Source organism: Schistocerca nitens, chromosome 1, assembly GCF_023898315.1.
Source record: "Schistocerca nitens isolate TAMUIC-IGC-003100 chromosome 1, iqSchNite1.1, whole genome shotgun sequence".
NCBI classification, from domain to species: domain Eukaryota; kingdom Metazoa; phylum Arthropoda; class Insecta; order Orthoptera; family Acrididae; genus Schistocerca; species Schistocerca nitens.
In genome coordinates, this window is record NC_064614.1 from 6,509,177 (window position 1) to 6,534,832 (window position 25,656).

The window sequence follows — 25,656 nt, forward strand, 5'->3', positions numbered from 1 at the left end:
GTTTCACCAATTCATAATCACTGAAAATACATTAAAACTCAGGCGAACTAGAGGTCATGAAACAATCTACTCACTCGGTAACTCGATATCAGTCCTGTTGTTCATTGTTTAAAACGTAATAATGTCTGAGATAACCCCACTGAATCGTTCTTGTGTTACCACTGTGAATGTGGTAATAATTTGGCTAAGAGTTAACATTGCGAAAAATTAGAAGTTGCTGGACAGAAATGTATTTTATCAAACGAATGTTTTTTGACAATTCGAAAAATAAAGGGAGTTCAAAAGTTGAAGAATCATAGATCGATACGCTATCGACGATAACAGGCTAGTGGGTAATGAATAATGAACTGTTCTATAATCAAGGTTTTCTTACTCTGTAGGCAATTCCCACATTCAGGTTTACTAAATGCTGAACAATGCTACATGATCAGCTAAGAACTTAATTTAACTTAGTAAATGTAGAACAAAGTCAGTGCAGCACCCATTCCATAGTTAAAATCTTAGTTTTGTTAATGAACATATTGGCACAAAATAGTTTTGATTTGTACTGCAAAAGTCGTCAGTACTCCAAAAGTCGCCAGATAAGTCCCTAAATAATTTTTGTCGCTAAAAAGTTTTTTTTGTCGCTAATACGAAGGCAAAAGTCGCCATTTCTAGCGACAAAGTCGCTAAATTGGCAACACTGGAAAAACAACAGACCCAGAAAAGAACCCTGTGGTATCTTCTTCTGCCCCCTCCCCCTTCCCCCTCTCCAAGTTTCACAACAATCACAGCACCCCAGTCACATTCAAATCTGTTCTCCGTTAGCTGACTGCAGTACAGCCTTCTGTTTCCTGCATATGAAATAAACCATTGTTCAGATCCCTCCCCCACCCCCTAATTGCACAATGTTGCAAGTTACACAGAAGTGTAACCGCGTTTGTCTTGCATGTAGTTGTCAAAAATGTTGGTGAGAGGGAGGGGTAAGGCGTGGAGCAGGGAAACAGTCTTTTTCTCGCTTCCTTCTACCGCGTGGCTTCTCACGGTCTGTGTTGTTGGCCATCTCATAAATATTGTCTTACTGGTACAATTATTAGTCAACATCGCTATTCCGTGTTTCTTTGATCATCGTTTAATGTGTCCGATTTTCGTTTATTTCGTAACTAGAGTGCCGATGTAGAACTTGAAAATTCTTTTGAAACGTGCGTGTAAACATCAGATCCATGTCAGGAAACGGACTGGAAAAATCCTACCATTGTCGATATTTTCACTGAACAAAACGAAACGTGTGTTGTGACGAAACCATGTTTCAGTGGCTGCAAAGCGCTAGTATTGACTCATAAAATATTTATACCGTCGCTGCTAATACCGCATGTATCATTACACAGAAAAAATGTGACGCTCTTATGTGTTTACATCGCTCGAACATAGTCAAGTCTTTCACTGTTAGGATCATAATGTAATTTCACTCCTAAAAATGATTTTGAAAGTTAACGTATTATGCTACTCTGGACCAGGTCTCAGTGCACACCGAACGCGGTGTCACACTAATGTTGTGTGGATACTTCCCAGCAGCAGACGCTACTGTTATTGAACGTGCCTCTCCATAATTCATGCAAAGGCGACAAGAAAAGTAAAAAAGAAAGATTAAGGAAAAGAAAAATACCATAGCATACTCTCACAGTATTCGAGGTACCCTGCTAAAATTTAACGAACTCACAATGAAGATAGTTCCAACTGGTGTTTTCTGGGTGAAGAATATTGCTTGCAAAGTCACAGAGCGGTTCCAAAACATGGTATAGGATGTAAGAGAACGGTAGTATGCGTAGTAAACAAGCTTTCAAGTTAAAGTTCAGAGATTATATATATATATATATATATATATATATATATATATATATATATATATATATATATATATATATATATATATATATATATATATATATCAATGACAGGTTTCCACCCTAAACATGAATGTTTATACCGATATTGTATCAGTAACCAATTTTTTTATTATGAAAATAGTGTACTTTTTAATGCCCTACTATTAATGAGTTGGACCTAAGACGGCTTTAGCGATATCTGCCCATTCATGTAGAGAGGATCGGCGCTGAACGCAAAGTGTAAAAATATAGTGCCAGGTGTGGGGTTCGAACCCACGCTCCCTATTGGGAACCAGAACTTAAGTCTGGCGCCTTAACCGCTCGGCCAACCTGGCTACGTTGTGAATTTAGCACATATTTTGCTTTTCTCGTTCTGCATCTCTTGCAGGCCGTACGGACAGTTACGGATATTTTAGTGTACGTTACGTATAGGCGCCGCCGATGCACTTAGCAAACATCGACCTGCGTCTCGTATTCTCCGGTAGACTATTTGCTCAGCGATGGGAAATTTCTGCCGAGGAGTGGTCGTTGCAGAACACCTGTTTGCTCACCTTGTGAGTAACTTACAGCAATAGAAAATGAAGCAAGACGTGGACATGATGTAGTTGTTGTGATGGAAATGAGCTGCAGAGATAAAAGCAGGAATTCGAGCACTTTTCCCATATCCATGAAGCAGGAATGTAGAAATATTTTTGTGAAGATGGATCATACAGACTTTTTGAACCAACAGATATGTGATTAAAAAGACACACACTACAGGCATCAGAATGTGCTAGTTGTCACTATAGGTAAAAATACAAGCATGTTGTCGAAGTGTCTGTTTCTGTATTTGAATCATTGTTTTAATTTTTGTTACACGATGTTGCGAAAATTTCCATAGGCGTTATACTTTTTCCATCCTTCTGCGAACTTCTCGGCGTGTGTGTTAAGTGTATATTACGCGAAGTTTTGCTGTGCGGCCGAGCGCGGTCAGCGTTGATAATAGAAATGACTGCAACGACTTCGCTATGTACTCTGTGGAACGAACGACGCTTACTACGTGGGATAGCATTATTAACTTAAAGGGATTTTTTCAGGAATATTTCTAGTTAAAGGAAAAGTTGTAATTTATCAAATTACGTCCAATATGGGACGATAATCTACACACTGTATTGAAGAATGCTGAAGTAGTGAACTGTGAAAATTCTGAAAATATATAATTATCTACTTAATTAAGATACTTTCAATGAATTCCTCGATAATTATTGAGTCCTATTTCATATGCCAGGAACTTTCTCCACGTAAGATACAGGGAAGCGGGAAGAATGACGGGCTTGGTCGAATCCAAAACGCGGTCCTTGCGATTCACGTAAACATTTACAAAACGGAACTGCCTCTTAATGCACTACATAGCGAGAATACACCGATCATACTACACGCTGAGCGTCGTCATAGCGCATCAGACGAATTACCTGACTCTTAAATCAGACGCAGAATTTCATGGCAGATACATTTCAAAAAACTCTTTCAGGTTTCTTTGACACTACATTTACATTTGATCTGTAATACAGAGAATCAACACCCTGTGACGATGGAGACATTGAATTCCTTTCTACAAAAAGAGAAATCTAGTCACAATCAACAAACATCTGATAGACTATAAACATAAATGCCAACTAGATCTTTATGACAGACATTCAGTTAATTGTTTATCTTGGCCATCAGCATTCAATTTCATAAATATTGTTTGAATATTATGGTTATGTAAAATATATTGTCTTCCTCAGATGTGGAGCACACATACTGTTCCTTATTGTTTGGAGTCCATCCAAACTGTGAATGGGACACGGTGCAACACGCTAATGATTGTTTCCTGTCGCCATCAATAAAAGAAATTTAGGACTATCCTGAATGCTATTCCAGTGCATAAAAAGTTATCAGTGAGTAGAATTTTCGAAATGATATTATCGATATTTGACTGTATGGAATATGTTTATTTCACGATCTAGATTACGGCCTTAGTCATACGATTCTCGACATGAAAATGGTCTAAGGGCGAAATATAGATCGGGAAATAAATATACTCCTTACTGTCGTACTGTCAAATACCGTTAATAACATTCCGAAAATTCTACATGACTGTAGCCCCACAAAAAGAAAGAAATCAGCAATGAGGAGATGTCATAATATTAGACCCTCACCAGCAGAGGGCGTAAGACATACTTTACTGAGCGTTGAGATGTTTCCCGACGTGATTTAACCAAACCCTAGGCGGATCCTTCGCCTTACTTAAACATCTATTCCTGCTAATTCAGTTATACTCCCCTACAATCTCCAAACCCTTCTTCGTAACATTGTCCCAAAAATTTGTCGCCGCGATGAGATTTCAAGCTCACGGGTGAGGCCGCGTTAACTAAACCATAGGGTTACCAAAAATACACTGCCCGACTAGAGAAGTGAAGTACGCAGCAGATGTGGCCGCACGTCAGCGTAACTTTGTACACGTATACACCATCGGCAGGTTTGTTAAATGCTTCGAGCTGTAATTCTCTCTGATGGGTAAACGGCCACCAGAGCACAGTACTTTTGTACGAGTTTAGTGAAATTACCATGCCTGGTATGTTATCCAGGAGTGAACAGCATCACATGGTGAATGATCACTGCGGAAGACACGGCGATGTCGCGTACTCATGTGAGAAAGCGTTATCAGTGCCTGACAGAGTTTGAACCGGGTCTCGTTGCTGGACTTCATTCAGCTTGCTGGCCGAATCGAGATTTGGAGTGGACTGGGATGGCGTTGGTCTGATGATGGACTGCATGGAAGCGTGAGGGCAAACATACTAGCCGTCAAGGTCACGATCGACCAAGTTTACCATCACAAGGAAGGATCGGTTTACCGTGCACGAGGCACCCTGTCACGTCTGCAGCTGCTGTGGTCTAAGTCAAAAAACACCACAGGTCGGAGACTAACAGCAGCCAGACCGGGGAATGCGTTGTCTGCCCATAACACAAGCGGCTGTGTTTGCAGAGGTGCCGTGACGGGAAACATCGGTTGCTCACACTATCTGTATTCAGCGATGAATAGCGGTTCTGCACTCTCCCGGGCCGCGCGGGATTAGCCGAGCGGTCTTAGGCGCTGCAGTCGTGGACTGTGCGGCTCGTCCCGGCGGAGGTTCGAGTCCTCCCTCGGGCATGGGGTGTGTGTTTGTCCTTAGGATAATTAGGTTAAGGTGTGTAAGTTTGGGGACTGATGAACTTAGCAGTTAAGTCCCATAAGATTTGATACACACACACACACACTGTCCAGGACGACATCTTCGGCGAGTTTAGGCGGCGACTTAGAAGTGGCATCATTTCTCCAAAGTGTTGGAGAGGCGTCATTGGTGGGGGGGGGGGGGGGTCACGGCTGATAGTGTTTAAGGGAACACTGATAGCAAAACGCTACGCGCCGGACGTACTGCTTATTCATATGTTACCTCTCATGTGGCAGGATACTGCTCGTCCACACATCGCACGTGTCTCTGTGATTGTCCGCGTGATGCTGAGGTACTACCCATACCGTCAACTACGGCCCATTTGCAGTATCTAGGATATTAAGGACCAGTTTCATGAGTTCTTGCCTATGGAAATGATACAACGGGTACATTTTGACAGCCTTCCCAATTGAATGAGCACACTCGTTCAGGCCAGAGGTAGGCACGCACTGCCAAGAGCTTTGTACACTTGCACTTGACTCGATTTTGTAATCACTCAAATAGTTTTAGTTATGTCATGTTCTGCAGATAATTTTCCCGATTATTTTGTCGATATGATGTGGAACAAGTCAGATTACAAGATATATATACACACATGAATAGTGCTAATATTAATATTACTGAAATTTTTAGTTCTACACATGCAGCTACATTTAGAGGAACATTTTTTTTTTACCGTTTCTGAAACAGAAACTCGTCCATGGAGTAGAAGAAGTTGTCCAAAAGAAACGATTTTAAGCTAGATTTAATACTTGATCTGCTACCTCCCAGACACTTTATGTTGTTGGGCAAATGATCAAAGATTTTTGTTGCTGAATAATGTACTCCTTTTTGAGCAACTGACAGCTTCAATAACGGATAGGAAAGGTCATTTTTCCCTCCAGTGTTGCATACACTTTCTACCCGTCAAGTTCGTATCATCCCCTCCTTCTGAGTTCTCAACTCTTTTTGTTACCCAGTATTTATCAAACCAACTGATCTGGAGCGGTAGTGAAAGGCTGGGATTGGTTATGACGAAGCGCATTTGCTGAACCACTCAATTCACATTAGTCGCGGAGTCTGGAACTGAGCGTAAGGGAGCAAATCCAGGAATCTTACGTCGATATCAAATGTCAGGTTTGTATCGGTGTCGTGCGGACGTCTATGATGACTGCTTCTACAGTGTAGTGTTGTGTTTGTGCTGTTGTGTATGAAAGAAAGGGAGAGGGCGGAAAACCGGTGCTGGCAAATAGCGGCACGGCAGCCTCCGAACTAAACGTCACTATTCCACATACGGATCACCATTAACGGTGTCAAATTTCCTTACTTCATGAGGGACTGCAGACAGGTTTGGAATTTAAACCAGGAAATTGGCGCAAAGACTGTGAAACTCTTTAATAAAATATTTGCTTAAACTGCTGAGTGAAAGTGAATACAAGTGTCACTTTGGTAGTCTTTATCCTTACAACATTGACCTACTGAATTGGCCCTGGCAAACAGAACTCAAACTTTTCGTATTCATTAATTACTCTCAATATACAACGGCAACGCGATCTGACTGCTACCAAATTAACTAAAAAGAATGGCCCTGGCTAAAAAGAAACCTTAACAGTAACCTATACATTTCATTAAGCACTTACCTCACAAAAATCTTCATTACGTGAACTACTGCAATACAGCGAGCGTCAATACTGCCAGCTAAATCAAAGATTCTAACTACTAAAGCCAGTAACTACTAATAGGCATGTGGTTAGCAAAGGAAAGATTTTGCTGCAAACCAAATAATGTATTTTTTTGCCTTAATAATGTGACATCCAGTTCAGACACGAATATAAATCGTCATTGACATCTAGTACAAAAGTATATAATCATGAATAATATTCAATCTCCAAGTCGAACATGTACAGATCGTTAGCCTACGCTAACACTTCAGATCTCTACCCTCCACAAATGCTAACTTCTCACATCTAACATCCCGTCACTGCTGGCTGTTCACCTCCAACTGCCCAACAGTACTTCCATCACTGCTGGCGACTAACTTCCAACAAAGAGTCCGACCAGCCACAGAGTCTCTTGCAAAGAACGCACAGTCAGAGATCCAATGCAAAGCGCTACACAGCGCTGCCAGCACAGAAGCAGCCCACTTACAACTGGTGTTCAGGAACGACCACTCCTGCCCTTCCCGGCCAAATACTGGCAGTGAAAATTTTATCCACCACCAGCATTCGAACTGGCTTACCTCCCAGTCGAGCATCTTGAAAGAACACCAAAAACCGAGCTATAAAAGGGTCAAAATCAACTGCACTAGCAGACGGATAGTGTCACTCTATACAACCGCCGTAACGATTTATCGGCTGGCCAGGAATGGCCCGCATGCACTCAGCACGCCCGTCCACAGCACGGTCCAGCCGTCCACCGCCGCCACGACCAAGAGAACCGGCCATCGGCCAGCTGCTGTTGCTGCGATCAGCGCACGTTTTGTTCTCCACTCATCAAGGAGCAGGCAGCGCCCTCTTCCTAACTCTCAAATGCTGCCCAACTGGAGTAGAAGCACAGCGGGCAGTTGAACGTCTCCGGTTCATTTATGTAGTGGAATGCATGAGTATAAATTTAGCAGAATGCATGAGTGTGTGCTGTGTCTACATCTACATACATACTCTGCAAGCCACTACACGGTGCTCGGCTTAGAGTAGCCTGTACCAGTTGCACTCGCAAATGGAGCGAGGAAAAACGACTTTCTGCATGCTTCCCCCCCGACCCCAAATTTCTGTTGTCTTACGCAAAATATGCCTTGGAGGCGGCAGAATCGTTCTGTTTTCTCAATAGTTTTCTTTTTTTATTTTTACAAAATACAAAATTCCCAGCAGAGATTTCCGTATAAGCTCACGTAGCATCTGCATATTACTCGTGCAGTGATCGAATCTGCGGGCAACAAATCAAGCAGCCCGCCCCCGAATTGCTTCGATGTCCTCGTTTAATCCGACCTGGCAGAGATCCAAAACACTCGAGCAGTACTGAAAAACTGACCGCACTAGTGATGTATACGGTATCACTCCCAGTCAACCGAAGCCGACAATTCGCCTTCTTCACAGGTTTGTTCAACAGTTCTTATAGTACATCCAATATACATCCGGCGACATTTTCACAGCGTCCAGTGTGCAACCCGTTTCGGAGCCCTAGATTATGTCTCACAAAGCATAGTAGTGCGAAAAACTTCAATTTTGTGTAAGTCCACAACCTGAATGTGTATTGAGAACCAAAATACGGTCTAAGTATGCTCTATTCTTTTTAGCGTCTTTGAGATCGTCCAATTTCAAATTTGAATTATTTTTAAGCTGAAAGCTTAAGATACGTGCTTGAAAATGACCCAAGACTGAAACTGGCCCATCGCACAGATAATAAAAGGAATACAACTGCTTGAACCTTGCTTTCACTGTCAAAACATATTGCAGCTTTTAGTTTCTTTCGATGTATCGATACACACTGGTATTTTTGAAGTTCAGCCAATCACAGATTGTAAGCAAGTGCCCTGGGACTATGTTGTACAATTATTTGCAAAAGCTCGAATCATGTACCCTGGAATTCGTTCTATAATCCCTTTGCAGGAGCTGTCCGGTGTGGCCGAGCGGTTCTAGCCGCTACAATCTCGAATCGCGCGACCGCTACGGTCGCAGGTTCGAGTCCTGCCTCGGGCATGGATGTATGTGATGTCCTTAGGTTAGTTAGGTTTAAGTAGTTCTACGTCTAGGGGACTGATGACCTCAGAAGTCAAGACCCATAGTGCTCAGAGCCAAAGTATTATCAGTTACTTGTTTAACTTGACAATATAAATGAAAATTATTTTCGCAAATCGTCCAACAACCACAGTTTTTGTTTCCATTTTTAAATAGTAGTATTATTAATTACTTCCGCAACGAATAATTTATCAATAAATTAACAGTTATAATCTGAAGAAGGTACTGAAAGGTGACGACAGGTCAGTCACATGTTCCCTCCTTATTTTCCTGGGGGTGTTATAGTTACGCTAATGGGAAAACACCACTCACATTACTGTAAGAATCTGATACAGAATAGTTTTATTCAACACTACTCGAACTACCACTGCCTCTCAGATACTGCAGTCGTGGGCTGTGCGGCTGGTCCCGGTGGAGGTTCGAGTCCTCCCTCGGGCACGGGTGTGTGTGTTTGTCCTTAGGATAATTTAGGTTAAGTAAGCTTAGGGACTGATGACCTTAGCAGTCAAGTCCCATAAGATTTCACACACATTATCCATTATTATCCTCTCAGATGCTTAGTTAAATTTTCTACGCATTCTTCCACAAAGCCTTCAGATTTGGCCTCCTCTGATGAGATGTGCAGTGCTGTTCACAGTTTTAGTGCAGGTTTCGCTTGTCACTTGATTGAAAGCTGCGAAGGAGATTTTCAGCATCAGAGATGGTGAATGTTTCATTGCCTGGAGCAACGTAATTTTTTGTTGGCGCCCATATCTTGTAACTGACAGTGGAATGGCAGAAGCCGAACTATTTCACGCCTGTTTTAAAAGTCTCTTCAGTTATGTATGCTGGAAACTGTGGTCTGTTTGGGTCACAATTTTGAGCAATTTAGCCTTCTTCAAATCTTCTCTGAAATACACTTATCATCCTTTCATTCTCTGAATAATATGGTATTTTTTGCTGCCAAAGTTGATGTCTTGTCTTGAACAACGGACTGATATGCGGCGTTATCCATAACGATCACTGATTCACATAGGGGATGTCTCGAACCCGTTTCGAAAAACTACATTGTTCATCTGTTCGTGATAATCACCTGTGTTTTTGGAACGAAAAATTAACAAGCATTTTGGAAGAAAACTGTCGTATGTACTTCCTTGTGAAAAAAATAATTCACACCTTGTTCCTACAGGCACTGCCATGGTCCCCTCAGGTGTTCCATCACTCGAGCCTCTACGTAATGAATGGCTGGCATTAATCCAGGTTTTAACTATCTCCATAATATATTTTCGAATCTTACTTCCGTGATCCTGCGCAGGAATGTTCAACGCTATGCAACTATATCTGTTCTTCCCATTAATGTTTTTCTTCCGTTAAACACCGAATAACTGAAGCCTGTCTTTCAGCGCAGTATGCAATGAAAATTTGCTTCCTTTAAAAAGATTGTCATTTTGAAGCGACTCGAGTAATCTACATAAAATGGGGCATTCTCTTCTTTCATAACAGCTGTATATATGACAACGAAAAGCGTTGTTCTCGAAATCGACCAAAGCTGCCACTTCTTTCTCGGCCAAACACTCATCTCCCAGACCAAAGCTGGATCCTCCTTCTTGGATGTCGCTGTTCAAGACTGACCCTCTCTTCGATGACGGAATTGATGGTAATCAAGCGTGTCAAGAAGCGTTCTTGTGACGACGAACTGCAAATTTCAACTGATCACAAAGATACTCATTGGGAATTAGGTCAACGCAAACCATTCGGTTGATTCCTTCCTCCTGGAGAAACGTGTTCACCACAATGTTGACTGTAGGACCGGACTGTAGGATACACGCTCCAGTCCTGGTACTGCACAGAGCTCAAATAACATGAGTAGCGATGAGAGGCGCCTGACGCCCTTACACGATACTGGGCCAAAACGTAACTGACCCACCTGTCTGCTGAACCCTTGGAACTGCGTCGTACAGTGATATCTTGCCGTCTCCACACTCTACTGAGAGCGTTATCATCATCACTATATTCCGTCTTATCCAAAGAGGCACGTATGTTCACATTCCGAGGACGATAGTGCACTGCCTAGCATAGCTCTTTGGCCTGAAGGGAGGCGTAGCACTGTAACAAAACAATTCTGTGGGCTACCAAAATTTTTCCTTGCAGCTTTCATTTTCGATGTATTTTTCTAGGAATCCACGTTTGTAAATAATCTTACTAATGTTTGTTTGATGAAAGGAATTGTTTCCTCATTATAAAGTTAAATAAATGTTAGTTGTAAACTAGTGCAAGTAGACACGCTGGCCTAGTCAGGGCGATGCTATACTGTGAGGAAATATAACAGAGTATCAGTTGCATTATCGCTGGGCGAGCAAGCGCGCTAACAATTATAGAATGTAGGCGAGTGTTGAGAGGAGAGAGAGAGAGAGAGAGAGAGAGAGAGAGAGAGAGAGAGAGAGCAACTAAAATTTCAATAATTAGCAATAATACAATTAACAGAAGTGTTGAAGTCCGGTAAACATTAATCTGAAAGTCATTACTTAATACAGCGACATTCAGTAAAATATATTTTTCGTATATTTTTCATGCATAAATAACTTTTCGACTTTATGCAATCAGTAAAAGATATTTTTGTGTAGTTTTCGTGGATAATTAAGCTTTCCATTTTACTCAACTGCAGTCAATCACAAATGTTTGTTAACGTCTGGAGCAAACAATAATATAACTGCACGAAGTGGCTGGGAGTAAACATTAATGTATGGCAATAAAAGTTGAAGTTGCAAGAGAGCAGTAATTCGGTAAAATTATATCATGAACTTTGCCATTCTTTTTTAAATCGAAGTTTTGACTTTTCAAATTACGTAGCTGTTACTCACAGTAAAGTGATTATTGCTTGACGCTATATCATTACAATAATTTAAAAGCTAAATGACAGCATTCAATAATGAAGAAATATAAAAAACTTTTTGAGTTAAATTAAAGACAGTAAGCTTTACACTGAGTGACTTCACGAATTTTTGCATTTACGTAACCGTTTACTAGTCATGAGGTTTTGTTGTTCTTTGATTATTACTAATTGATTTCCATGAGCTGCTACCTAATTGAAAAGTATTTGTTCACTGTGAGATATCCAGTTGAAATCTCGATAGAGTAATATTTACTAATTTTGTGCTGTTTCCGTCTTGCAACAAAACCAAACATTCTTACGTACGTTTTCCCATTAACAGACAGTGATTATAATGACAGTAAGTTTGATCACATAGTGAGCTGATAACCGTTGGTTTTCTTTAATTCATTAACTAACCTTATTACATTTTACAAATTTAACTAATTACTGTGATTCCATCCAGCCAAATTTTACATTCATTTACTTTAACCGAGATTTTACTTCTTGTTGTCACCGCTGCAAGTACAGAGCACTGGTGATTCGGTTGTAACTGCACCTACATCTCACGAATTTCGTATATTCTTCGGAGCAGATGCCTTTCCCACGCAACAGGGAACTTTAGGTACACGGTCCATTTAAGTCCTAAGCAACCGGAAGTGAAAGGGCTGGTTACAACACGTCTCGCGAGAATCTCTTTGGCCTGCTGCGGTCAGTCCGATCAGTTTCTGCGCGAATTCGCACTGTTTGAATCAGCGTGGCGTGGACCCACTTTCGCGGTTGCTATTACTTCTGCATCTTCTCTGGTTTCGGTTCTCCTCGGTGTGATATTCCTGGCTGTGGCCTCCAGTATTTTATTTTGCTAGAAGCTCGCCTTGATGCAGCTTGATACACGAGAAGTAGCACGTGGTACAAACATGCAGTGAGGTACAAGCGACAGATGGTACAGTATGTACCAGACCTGTAGACAGTCCGCCAATTGTACTGAACTTGCTTCTGATGGTCGGATCGTTCGGGTGCTAGGCGCCAGAACGCATAACTTCTCTTGTTAATAATATACACTCCTGGAAATTGAAATAAGAACACCGTGAATTCATTGTCCCAGGAAGGGGAAACTTTATTGACACATTCCTGGGGTCAGATACATCACATGATCACACTGACAGAACCACAGGTACATAGACACAGGCAACAGAGCATGCACAATGTCGGCACTAGTACAGTGTATATCCACGTTTCGCAGCAATGCAGGCTGCTATTCTCCCATGGAGACGATCGTAGAGATGCTGGATGTAGTCCTATGGAACAGCTTGCCATGCCATTTCCACCTGGCGCCTCAGTTGGACCAGCGTTCGTGCTGGACGTGCAGACGACGTGAGACGACGCTTCATCCAGTCCCAAACATGCTCAATGGGAGACAGATCCGGAGATCTTGCTGGCAGGGTAGTTGACTTACACCTTCTAGAGCACGTTGGGTGGCACGGGATACATGCGGACGTGCATTGTCCTGTTGGAACAGCAAGTTCCCTTGCCGGTCTAGGAATGGTAGAACGATGGGTTCGATTATGGTTTGGATGTACCGTGCACTATTCAGTGTCCCCTCGACGATCACCAGTGGTGTACGGCCAGTGTAGGAGATCGCTCCCCACACCATAATGCCGGGTGTTGGCCCTGTGTGCCTCGGTCGTATGCAGTCCTGATTGTGGCGCTCACCCGCACGGCGCCAAACACGCATACGACCATCATTGGCACCAAGGCAGAAGCGACTCTCATCGCTGAAGACGACACGTCTCCATTCTTCCCTCCATTCACGCCTGTCGCGACACCACTGGAGGCGGGCTGCACGATGTTGGGCCGTGAGCGGAAGACGGCCTAACGGTGTGCGGGACCGTAGCCCAGCTTCATGGAGACGGTTGCGAATGGTCCTCGCCGATACCCCAGGAGCAACAGTGTCCCTCATTTGCTGGGAAGTGGCGGTGCGGTCCCCTACGGCACTGCGTAGGATCCTACGGTCTTGGCGTGCAGCCGTGCGTCGCTGCGGTCCGGTCCCAGGTCGACGGGCACGTGCACCTTCCGCCGACCACTGGCGACAACATCGATGTACTGTGGAGACCTCACGCCCCACGTGTTGAGCAATTCGGCGGTACGTCCACCCGGCCTCCCGCATGCCCACTATACGCCCTCGCTCAAAGTCCGTCAACTGCACATACGGTTCACGTCCACGCTGTCGCGGCATGCTACCAGTGTTAAAGACTGCGATGGAGCTCCGTATGCCACGGCAAACTGGCTGACACTGACGGCGGCGGTGCACAAATGCTGCGCAGCTAGCGCCATTCGACGGCCAACACCGCGGTTCCTGGTGTGTCCGCTGTGCCGTGCGTGTGATCATTGCTTGTACAGCCCTCTCGCAGTGTCCGGAGCAAGTATGGTGGGTCTGACACACCGGTGTCAATGTGTTCTTTTTTCCATTTCCAGGAGTGTATATATTTTTCATTGTATTTAACCCAGTTTTTAGTATGACAATCTCTCATGGTTGTCTACGAGTCTGTCGTTTTTGTTTATTAAATTTCACTAGGTTTGATAAACGTAAGAGTAACAATCTTGCAACCGAAGTGCTCCGCACACATTCGGCTCTCTTTGGTGCGCCTGGGAGACGGAGTCCTGCTGCGCTAGTCACTCTGTTTCGGGCACTCTGGAGGATCGGACACGTACCTCAGTATCCTGCGTCACTTAGATGTGAATATGTGATACTTACTCTGTTTTGGGTGCTTTTTAAAGCCGGACATGTTGTACTCTATATGGGGCGTAACTTAGTTGTGAATATGTAATACTCATTCTGTCTAGTGCGTTCCAGAGAGCCGGACATGTGTACCATATTTCGGAAGTTGGATGGGAAAGTTACCATGCAATTAAGAAAACTATGCTGAGTGCTATAAAAGACAGTTTAAATGTGTAAATATTTGAAGAATAACCGAACAGCATACATTAATGAGAAGTGACACCTACTACCATTGACAGTACTACAGATCTTGCCCTCTGTAGTTACAGAGACTAACCTAGGCAAGCAGCAACCTGCAGAAAGCGCAATCACAGGTTCGAATAACAGCGTAGCAGCCTCCGCCGAAGAAAATCCCATCACCGACGAACTGTCTTCTGCGCTGGGGGCACAAGTTTAGAAGAGGACAAGTCGGTAGAAAGAACAGTCAGAGACTCTTATTCAATCTCTCCATCTTCCAGATCTCACTTCCAAATGGACTCATACGTTATATCGGTCACAGGGTTACAAGCTGCCGCCTCACTTCATGCTGATGCAAATCTATGGGTAAGATCGCTACATGCTGTTGGTCTAAGCAGAGCATTGCAGATGTAATCGCCTGCAATCACGCAGTACGAGTTTGTTTTCCGACGTCACGTTTAGGCAGTGAAAATCCCTTAGAATTACTCGGTTTTCAGATTTAAAAACGGAACTTACTTTCTTTCTGCATTTATTATACATCTACAGAAGCATACCGTCAATCCTTCTTTCAACGAACAGTACGAGACTGGAATAGAAGGTAGAACCGACAGAGCTACTCAAGGTACCCTCCGCCACACACCGTCAGCTGGCTTGCGGAGTATGGATGTAGATGTAGATATAGATGTACGTAAATGCTTCGCAGGCCACCATATGAAGCATGGTGGACGGCACCTTGTATCACTGCTAGTCATTTCCTCTTCAGTTTCACTCACAAGTAGAAGGGAGGAAAAATTACTACTTATACGCCTCTATACGAGCCCTAATTTCTCTTATCGTATCTTCGTGGACCTCAGGAGAAATATACATGGTATGCCTGTTCTCTAAATTCTGTCAGCAGTGTTTCGCAGAAAGAACGTCATCTTGGCTGCAGGGATTCCCATTTGAGTTTCAGAAGCATCTTCCTTCTACTCGTGTTCGTTGAACATTGGTTTTCTAAAAGGGCCAATTACCAACAAATCCGGTGCTTATGCGTTCGTTTCTTTCAAAATCATGCTTGTTACTAGCGTAACCACATGGTTATGTAAGCTCACGGACTACAGTAGGCCACATAATGATTGCATCCCCTGTTTAATTGCACTAGCATTCATAAATATATTTTACATTTCACTCCTCCACTCGTTGAATTGTATTATGTGAGTTTTCACCATTCACTGTCAGAGAGAGGAAAAAAAGAAAAAGAAGATGCACCACGAAGGAATTACCCAAATGGGAGGGAAATCGGTAGATGCGACGTACATGTAAGGACAAATAAGTTATTACAGTTTCAGAAAAATTGGATGTTTAGTCAAGAAAATGAGCTTCACGAATTGAGCTCGTCAGTAATGCGTTGGGCCCCGTCTGACCCTTATGCAAGTACTTACAGAGCTTGACATTGATTGATGTAGTTGTTGGCTCCTCCTGAGGCATATCGTACCAAATTCTGCCCAGTTGGCCCGTCAGATCGTCAAAATGGCGACCTGCTTGGGACGGCCCTGCCCCTAATGCTCCAAACGTTCTCAGTTGGGGAGAGATTCAGCGACTTTGCTGGCCGAGGTAAGGAGATTTGACAAGCATAGAAACTCGCGCCGTGTGCGGAGGGGCATTACCGCGCTGAAACATAAGCTCAGGATGGCTTGCCATGAAGGGCAAGAAAACGGGGCGTAGGATATCGTCTGTCAGTGTGTGGGTGTTATGTTGACGAGTTGTGCAACGGATTGATCTGACGAGTACCTTCTGGCTCCTGCAAGAAGCAATTTCCACCCCACACTACTACAGAAGTCAGACAGACGCTCCTAACGTACCAAAAAGAAATGCCAGAAAAACTTTCAACAATAAATATCTTCTGGAGTCGTCCGCTTTAAGGAAAAGACACAAAAATATTATATTTTCTTACGTAACAAGTGGGATACTTGGGTACTGGAGTATTGCTAGTTAGTGTAAGAAAAACATTAAACGAACGGAAAATATTATTTATTGCAAAATTTAAGAAGATCAAGTGAAACTTTTATTTATAAACTGATACACAAATTTCCGGGTTCTTTTCGGAATAGGAGGTAACCTCTTATGGATAGGAATCCTGTAAGTGACATTTATATATAAAGTGTGGGAAAGCTCTTTTATCCCTTTTCTTTAAGAATGTTGTTTACTTGGCAGAATTGCTGAGAGCCTCGCCTACTCAACTTGAATAATTATCTGATTGAATTTTTCTAAGTATGGTCGAGGCTGTCGCATGTAATGTAATGGAGTGACGTGAATGAAGTATGTTATTTCTAATGGAGGAAAGATGGGACTCACCTACGCTGTAGTGCACAAAACAATGAGCTGCGACGACTGCTGCCTGCGTCGTTCGCCGCTGAAAAATAACAGAACTATCTCTTTCTATCTGGATTGACCTTCGCCAATCGAACTCTCACTATGCCTTGATGAAGTCAAGGACTCCTATCTGCCCCTAGTCTAACTATAGGCGTGGTACACCAGTCAGATAACCAGTCCACTGCGATGCCACTCAATGTACGCTCATAGGTGCTAACTAATACTCTGTGTTCACACCGCACATTAAGTGTCGTGGCCAACACAGTGAACACACACTTGATCGCGAGCGACTCTAATAAAGAGTATCACTCCGATTCGCTAGCCACAGAGGTGCTCTCTCAGTGCAGTACTGATTAGAGACTTTGTTCCTCGCTCTCTGTGTACACGCACGAGCGCACTCGCTCCCGCTATGTGTTCCCGCTACAAGAGCGTCACCGGAACGACTTCCCTCCATGCAAATAGCGAAATGGTATATCATCTGCTGTCTTTTCCTCTCTCCTCCAGCTCATTGCGTCAGAAATAGTCCACCAAACATTATTACTCTTACAAACGGAAGAATGGCTAAGCTGACCAATCCGGAAATATATAGCATTTGCGTTAAGCGTTTACTGTCCACTTGTGAGAATTCTGAAACTGCGCACTAGGTCCGTCAAAAAATGCATATGCTGGGGCTCTCCCAAACAATACTGCGGGTTTTGCTTCTAAGGTGAACATGCAGGCCATTATCCCTTTTCTCTGGCAAAAAGTGTTTTCGTCCGTGGGCGGTCGGCCAGCCGGCACAGTTGCGTGCCAACTCACCCTCCTACGGACTTTCCAGTGGGCTGATTGCCTCCGCCAAACAAAAACTCCTGTGGCTGTCGTGTGTTGAATGGTTGTGCACGCCAACTTCGACTAGTTAATCTCGGTGCGCACTTGCGATTTATTTATTGGATTTGCATATTGATTAAATGTAAATATGTAAAACTGACTCTACCCTATCGAGTTTGTGCACAAATGAAACGTCTTGATATGCAGAATACGATGGTGAGGTCGGAATATGTAAGAAATCAAGATGAGGAGACCACGCAACTTTACACGTCGACATACCGCTGTGCAAGAAGGATGCTGCGGATGAAAACCAAAGGGTCCTGCTGTGAAAAGAAAGCCCAGTTCATCCCACTGCTGTCTGGGCTGTCTCCAGACACGTCTTCAGCCTGGAAACACATTGACTGGAGTATAATTCTTTTCAGTGGCGAGTCCGCTTAGAATTGGGCCCCAATTACAATCGAAGACATTTCAGCAAGATAATGCCTGCCCACACACGGCGAGAGCTTCAACTGCTTGTCTTCGCATTTGTCAAACCCTACCTTGGCGAGAAAGTTCACCGGATCTCTTCCCAATTAAGAACGTTTGGAGCGTTATGGGCTGCCCCCCCCCCCCCCAAACATCTCGGCATTTTGACGATCTAACGTTCCAATTGGACTGAATATGGCGCGATATTCCTCAGCGGGACATCCAACTGCATCACTCAACGCCAAGCCGAATGAAATGAAATGTCGTGTGACGAGGGCCTCTAGACCGTTCGCCTGGTGCAAGTCTTTCGATTTGACGCCACTTCGGCGACTTGCGCGTCGATGGGGATGAAATGATGATGATTAGGACAACACAACACCCAGTCCCTGAGCTGAGAAAATCTCCGACCCAGCCGGGAATCGAACCCGGGTCCTTTGGATTGACTGTCGCGCTGACCATTTTTTTTTTAAACTTTTTTTCCTTTATTAAAACAACCATATATCTACATAAGCACAAAACAAAATATTGAAGTGCTGGAACTGATTCAACACAAATTGTATCCTACAAGAGACTGAAGAACACATTTCAATATAGTGCCATTTGTAAGCTTACAAAATAGAACATAAATAGTAAACTGACAATAGCCTCCTCAGTCCAGACAGAGACATAGATCCGAAACGCAAACATATATATAATTGATTGTCTTAACTGGAATGACAGTTCTGTCATTTGATTCATAACCGTCCAAACTCAAAGTCATTTGGAGCACACAAACGGATAACAAGTGATGCACAGGAACATAAATTAATGAAAACGTCATAATGAAGTTAATAACACCATTGAGAAGTCGGGAGTAGTCCTAGAAACTGGTATAACCCCTTACTCGTTGTGTATTTTGTTCGCTACACAGTCTTGCATGTGATTTGTGTCCTTACCGGCATCGAGAATTACCCTACGCCTTGTTTTTCAAAAATTATGTCTAACATGTTAGCAAACATCTTCCTGAAATTTGGGTAACGTTTCATCTTCCAGCGTGCCGTTCTCATGTAAGCCTCGAAACTAATGAGATTATCTTCACTATTGTGGATGATGATATATGTCACAAACTGTCCTAACATCCACATCACGATGTTGTTCTTGGTAGCGGGAAAATGTTTCGCGTCCGGCCAGAGCAGGATGTCGGTGCAGTGGCTGGCTGGGCTGCTGCGGGTAATCAGGCCGAGTCTCTGCTGCACCCATTTCCAGTTAATGAGATGACCGCCACAAGTGAAGCGATGGCGTAAGGTGTCGACCAGGCCACAGCGGACGCATTTATCACTGTCACTTAAACCGATTCTACGCAACCTTTCATTAGTGGGTATAACATCGTTTACCACTTTATACCATGTGGACGCCACTTCAGCAGTGTGGACGGTTAAACTTATGTTGTCCCAAACTGCCTTCCAATGAACACCCGGGTATTTAAGTTCAATGGGATTCCGGACTATTGGAGATGTCCATCTTTTTAATAACAGGTGCGTCGTCGGTAAATTCTGCGTGAAATAATGTCCATCAATATAGCTTACTTCAAGAAAAAACTGCTTGACATGTCGTAGTTTGTAATGTATTTTACCTACATCAATGGGTGGATGCGTATCGGTGGGTTGTAAGGTTCGGAAGAGCCAACTGGTTACGCTGAGAGGTTCCTTGTCCAACAAATGGGTGATTCGTTTAATATATAACGCAGTACACTTTCGGTTTATGTCAGGCATGTTTAGTCCGCCGGCCTGTCTGGAAGACGTCAGCGTGGTATATTTCACTTTGAACAGATGCCCTTTCCAGATAAATCTATTAGAGAGTTTCATCACGTGTTTGGCCTGCATCTTGGGGACTGGAAATAGTTGGGCCATATAGTACGCTTTACTGAATATATAACTACTGAGGAGTCGTATGCGTTGGAGAATGTTAACGGACCGCCAATTGTTTTCATAGATGGCACCTTGCATTTTATTGGTGACCTGCTTCCAATTTTTTGCATTCATTTTTAGCGGGCATTTGTCGATAATCATCCCCAGAGTGGTGTGGTTTTCGACACGCTTCGCCCAAGGTATAATAACTGCGTCGAATCCTCGAATGTTGACAAAGGTGCATTTACCGGCGTTGATTTTAGCACCGGAAGCACGACAGTACTCGTCTACCGCGGTCTTGAGGGTTGATACGTCTCTGTCGTTGCGCAATAACACTCCGACGTCGTCGGCGTAAGCACGAACCACGAAGGACGTCCCGGCGATCGAAAGGCCTGCAAGTTTGTCATGAATAGAGCGTAAGAGCGGCTCGAGCGATAAAACAAATAACATCGTGGAGAGAGGGCTCCCCTGCGGCACTCCTCTTTGGACCTCGATAGGTTGAGTAAGCTGTCCATTTACGCTGATTCTGGTTGTAATGCCCGTGACGAAATGTTGCACGACCTTTATAACCCGTTGCTCAAAACCACACCGCTGCAGTAGCTGTAGGAGGTACTCGTGGCGGACACGATCAAAAGCCTTGCAAAAGTCGATAAACAGCAATGCGAGATTCACGTTAGTGACTGACGCTATGGCTATTACATCTCTATATTCCGAAAGGGGCGTCATAATTGTGCGACCAGGGATGCATGATTGATGGTTGTGAATCACTTGCTTCATTAACGGAGACAATCTGCTGTTGAGTGCTCTGGCGAAGATTTTGTAATCAAAATTGAGTAAAGTAATAGGTCGGAAGTTATCTAAGGTTTTTCGGTGTTTGCTTTTTGGTATCAATACAATTCGGCCTTCCTTCATTTCGGCCGGCACGTCACTCCCTCGCATCACTTCATTGAGAACATCTGTAAATGCGTGTCCGATTATGGGCCAGAAGCGCACATAAAATTCCCGTGGCAAACCATCAGGGCCAGGGGATTTATTTGATGGCGAGCCAGAAATCAGTTCAAGGACTTCGTCTGGAGCAAAATCGTGTACAACCGCCAAGTTGTCCGCAGGCGTGACTACGGTGGGCAGAGCACTCACGATATCGCCGCCGTCATCACCACATGTATCGCATTGTGAGTACAGATCCGTGAAGTACCCGTAAACTGCAGTAAGAATATCACTCTGTCGGGTCAAACGGAGTCCATCATCTGTGTCCAGCTCCCCGATAAAAGCTCGCTTGCGATGGACACGATGTTTTATGAGGTGATACAGCGATGCGAGTTCGTCGTCTTGGAGCGATTTTGCTTTAAATCTGATCTTCAGTCCTTCAAGCTGCGTTCGCTTTATGCCTATAAGCTTCGCCTTTATTTGTTTTGATGGTCGTCAGCTGTGTGTTGGTCGGTGTCGTAGTCGCATACAACTCTCGCAGAACTGTTTGGTGAAAATCAATCGTGCGTTTGACATCTTGCGCCCGTTGCCAACTGTAGTTTCTTAAAGATGATCGCATTTTCCGTTTGACCACAGCATTCCACCAGGCTATCTTGCTCGGATATCTACAGCATTGCTTGAGACAATCCGCCCATGTCGTGGAGATGACATCTTGTAGCAAGGCATCGGCGAGAATAGAAACATTTAGGCTCCACGGAATCCTATGCCATTTAGTATGCTGTTTGTTCAGATTTATTGTGACACAGAGGGCGCAGTGGTCGGAGAAGCTAGCCGGAGTGACATCGGCGTCCAGAACATGTTGGCAAATGTTCTCAGAGATGTACAAACGGTCTAGACGGCTACATGCGGTGGTGGTCAGGTACATGTACTTTACCAGGGTAGGAAATTTTAGTTCCCACGCATCCTTCAGCTGCAGGTGACGCACCAGATCATGTAGTTCCCTACAGTAATTAAAGTTTGGCGATTGGTCTTTCCTGTGGATCACACAGTTGAAATCACCACTAATTATCAACTGGGTTGGGTTGCGGCGTAGCAAGTATATGATGTCTAGTTTAAAGAAGTTAGCTCTTTCTGATTTTAAGGTCGTTCCAGACGGAGCATAGATATTGACGAGGGTGACGTCAAAAATTTGGCAAGCTATGCCTCTACCGGAGTCCAACATTTCGATATTGCTCACTGGGATTCCGTCTCGTGATAGAATGGCCGTACCTGTACCCCCGTCCGCCACGGTGTTCACGATTGTTGCAAATCCTGATACATGAAAACTTAGGATAGACACTTCCTGTAACAGAACTATATCAGCTTCGGACTCATAGATAAACTGCCGTAGCATTGCTAATTTTAAATCTGTCCTAACTCTATTAATGTTCAGGGACAAAAACTTATAAGCTTGACTCATGATCGTCCGAGACTTGTGGGTGATGGGAAGCGTAGGAAGCCCAGTCCATCTCACCGTCGGACTTCGAACCTACATCCGCAGGTTTTGTGCCAGTTTTTGCACTGACTTTACTTTTTGAGTTACTTCCAGCCACGGAGTCCTTTGGTTTAACTTTGTTTTGCCGTCGCAAAGGCGTCCGAAGTGTCATTGAAGACGGCGGAGTCGGCGAGTCATGGCTGTAAGCAGTATGTGAAAGTCCTTGCTTCGGAACGGGTGACGGCAAGTCCGAAGACACGGCTTCAGTAGGCTCACTGTGTTTGTTTGGAGCCGCACTGGCTGTTTGTATGCAGCTGTCCGGGTCCTCGTGTTGTTTGGAAGCAGTTTCGAGGTGGCGGCTGTTTATGTTATGCTCTACACCGCGTGCTTCATCCGCCGTGTTTACGAGTTGCAGTTGACTGCCTGCCGCCTCTTGTGTGTTGGCCACCTGCGGCGAGTCGGCCAGCGGCATCGGAACGGATTGCTGTAAACACTCGGCTGCACTCGCATTGACAGTTTCTGCGTCGGGCGGTTGAATGGGAATTTGGCGGGTCGTAACTGAGCCATCCAACACCTGCGTGTCCTGCGTGGAGGCCCGTGGCTCCGCGTCATCGGTTTGATTTTTTACTACTTGTTCGCCGGAACCACTACCGTCACTTATAGTACGTCGTCGTTTGTTACCGACAGATAATGCAACACCGGTGGCTAAGGGGTGACCGGCCACGGGTTTTTGAGGCAAGGGTGGGAAGGTGCTGTTACCGAGATCGTTGTCCTCTGACACAGATGCACTCGGTTGGGAGTCAGTCATACAAGGCGTCTGATTTTGAGTTAGGACATCAGCCAATGTTAATTTCTGTCGTTGTTGCAGATTGTTTCGAAGTACGACAACTCGCCGTGGGCAATCCTCTCGTAAATGGCCACTCGTGTTACAGATAAAACAAGTGCCTACTTGCCCATCGTAAATGACACGAGCCTTATAACCACAAACCATTATATAGGATGGGATATTGACTTTAACGGCCATGTCAACTGAGCGAACCCCACTATAACATTGGAGTTTGTGACGGCTCGACCATTTTTCGTTTCTAATCTGTCGGATGTCACCGTATTTGGCGAGGACATCTCTAAGAAAACAATTCTCAACCTCAGGTGGCAAATTGAACACTCGCACTTGTTTATACTCAATGTCAGCATTAGTTATTGAAACTGTACTCACCGACTGATCACGATGTCGGAGCTCTGCTTTCCCACCAGTATTCACCAAAATTTTCTCCAGTTGTATCTGGTCTAAAAACTTCACAAAGAAACAGTATTCTGCCATGTCATAATATGCTGTGTGGACCTGATCAGATGTGATGCCAATAATATCTACTATCCAGTCATGGATTTCTAGAGAACTCGGTTGCACGTTCCTGGAAGATTTCTCAAATGCAAAACACAGGGTATTCTTACGTGGTACACTGGGAGCCATAACTGCACTATATGCGCGGTCGGGACCGCTGTGAGTAAATTAAGAAGCTTGTGTACGACGGTAGTGAAGAAGCACTGAGAATATCACAGGTCACAATCCAAGAATTATTATAAACACGGCTTGCGGCGCTACGACTACGCGGAAGTACCGACACGTCCGGTCGCTGTCGCGTCCCAAGCGGAACTGCCACTCAGCTACCGGGGGCGGACGCCAAGCCGAATAACTGCTTATATAAGGGTCAAAAGTGAAGAAACACGAGTTGCTGCTCAGTTTGGGAAGCTTTTTCTCTTGGATAAATTGTGGTAATTTGTTTGTCTGTACATGTACGTCACATATTCCGGCTTCCGACCTATCTCGATAATTTCTTTGTGCAGCGTCATGGTTTTTTTTTCTGAGACAAATGAGGCCTTTTTTTCCGTTTCGAATGCAAAGTTGTTGGCCTCACGTGATTTGAAATCAGATGCGTTTTTCACTAGGCATTCTGGATAAACAATGCTACCAGTTGCATGTGATTCACGTACTTTAGTTGACATTTTAGTTTGAGAAAAGGTAATAATAGCTGGATTTGTCACTGATGAGTGGAGGGATCATGGAAAATTGCAATTGGATGTAACACCAACATTCACGCGTAAAGACAATAGTTCATAGGTTTGAAAGGAAAAATTCGATCTATTGTCCATACATTTTGGCTATGTTCCTTAATATGTCTTTCATAGAAGTACACACATCTTTGAAATACACACATCAAAGAAAGTTTTGCATTACCCCGGTTCCCAGAACTCCTGAAGACAGACGTTGACTGTGGATGTTGTATCACAGACACAGTCCCTTTGACTGTTCAGAGATGTCACTAAATCCGCCCAAAGATGTGAACAACCATGCATGAGCAGCGCCCATTGGACGAAGGGGGTCCGACATTAGTTCCAGTCATTCAACCATACCTAGACGGTCAGTACCGCGATTCGATCGCGTCCGCATTGTTTTTTTGTGCCAAGGAGGGCTCTCAACAAGAGAAGTGTGCAGGCGTCCGGAGTGAACCAAAGCGATGTTGTTCAGACATGGAGGAGATGCAGAGAGCCAGGAACAGGAACTGTCGATGACATGCCTCGCTCAGGCCGCCCAAGGGCTACTACCGCAGTGGATGACCGCTACCTGCGGATTATGGCTCGGAGGAACCCTGAATAATACTTTTCGTGCAGCCACAGGACATCGTGTTACGACACAAACTGTGTACTATAAGCTGCATGATGCGCAACTTCACTCCCGACGTCCATGGCGAGGTCCACCTTTGCAACCACGAGACCATGCAGCGCGATACAGATGGACGCTACAAGATGCCGAATGGTCCGCTCAGGACTGGCACCACGTTCTCTTCACCAATGAGTGTCGCATATGCCTTCAACCAGACAATCGTCGGAGACTTGTTTGAAGCCAACCCGGTCAGGCTAAACGCCTTAGACACACTGTACAGCGAGTGCAGCAAGGTGGAGGTTCCCTGCTGTTTTGGGGTGGCATTATGTGGGGCCGACGTACGCCGCTGGTGGTCATGGAAGGCGCCGTAACGGCTGTACGATACGTGAATGCCGTCCTCCGACTGATAGTGCAACCTTGTCGGCAGCATATTAGCGAGGCAATCGTCTTCATGGACATCTTGTCTTT

General features: G+C 44.3%; 1 protein-coding gene and 1 non-coding gene across 2 annotated transcripts in view; one reads left to right on the forward strand and one right to left on the reverse strand.

Annotated features, from left to right (window-relative positions):
* Positions 1-25,656, forward strand: part of LOC126240414 (EF-hand calcium-binding domain-containing protein 4A-like) — a 794,844-nt gene that overhangs the window by 158,592 nt on the left and 610,596 nt on the right. The gene's annotated exons all lie outside the window — the stretch shown is intronic.
* On the reverse strand, positions 2,118-2,200 carry Trnal-uaa (transfer RNA leucine (anticodon UAA)). The gene has a single exon. It is a non-coding gene; the product is annotated as a tRNA-Leu (tRNA).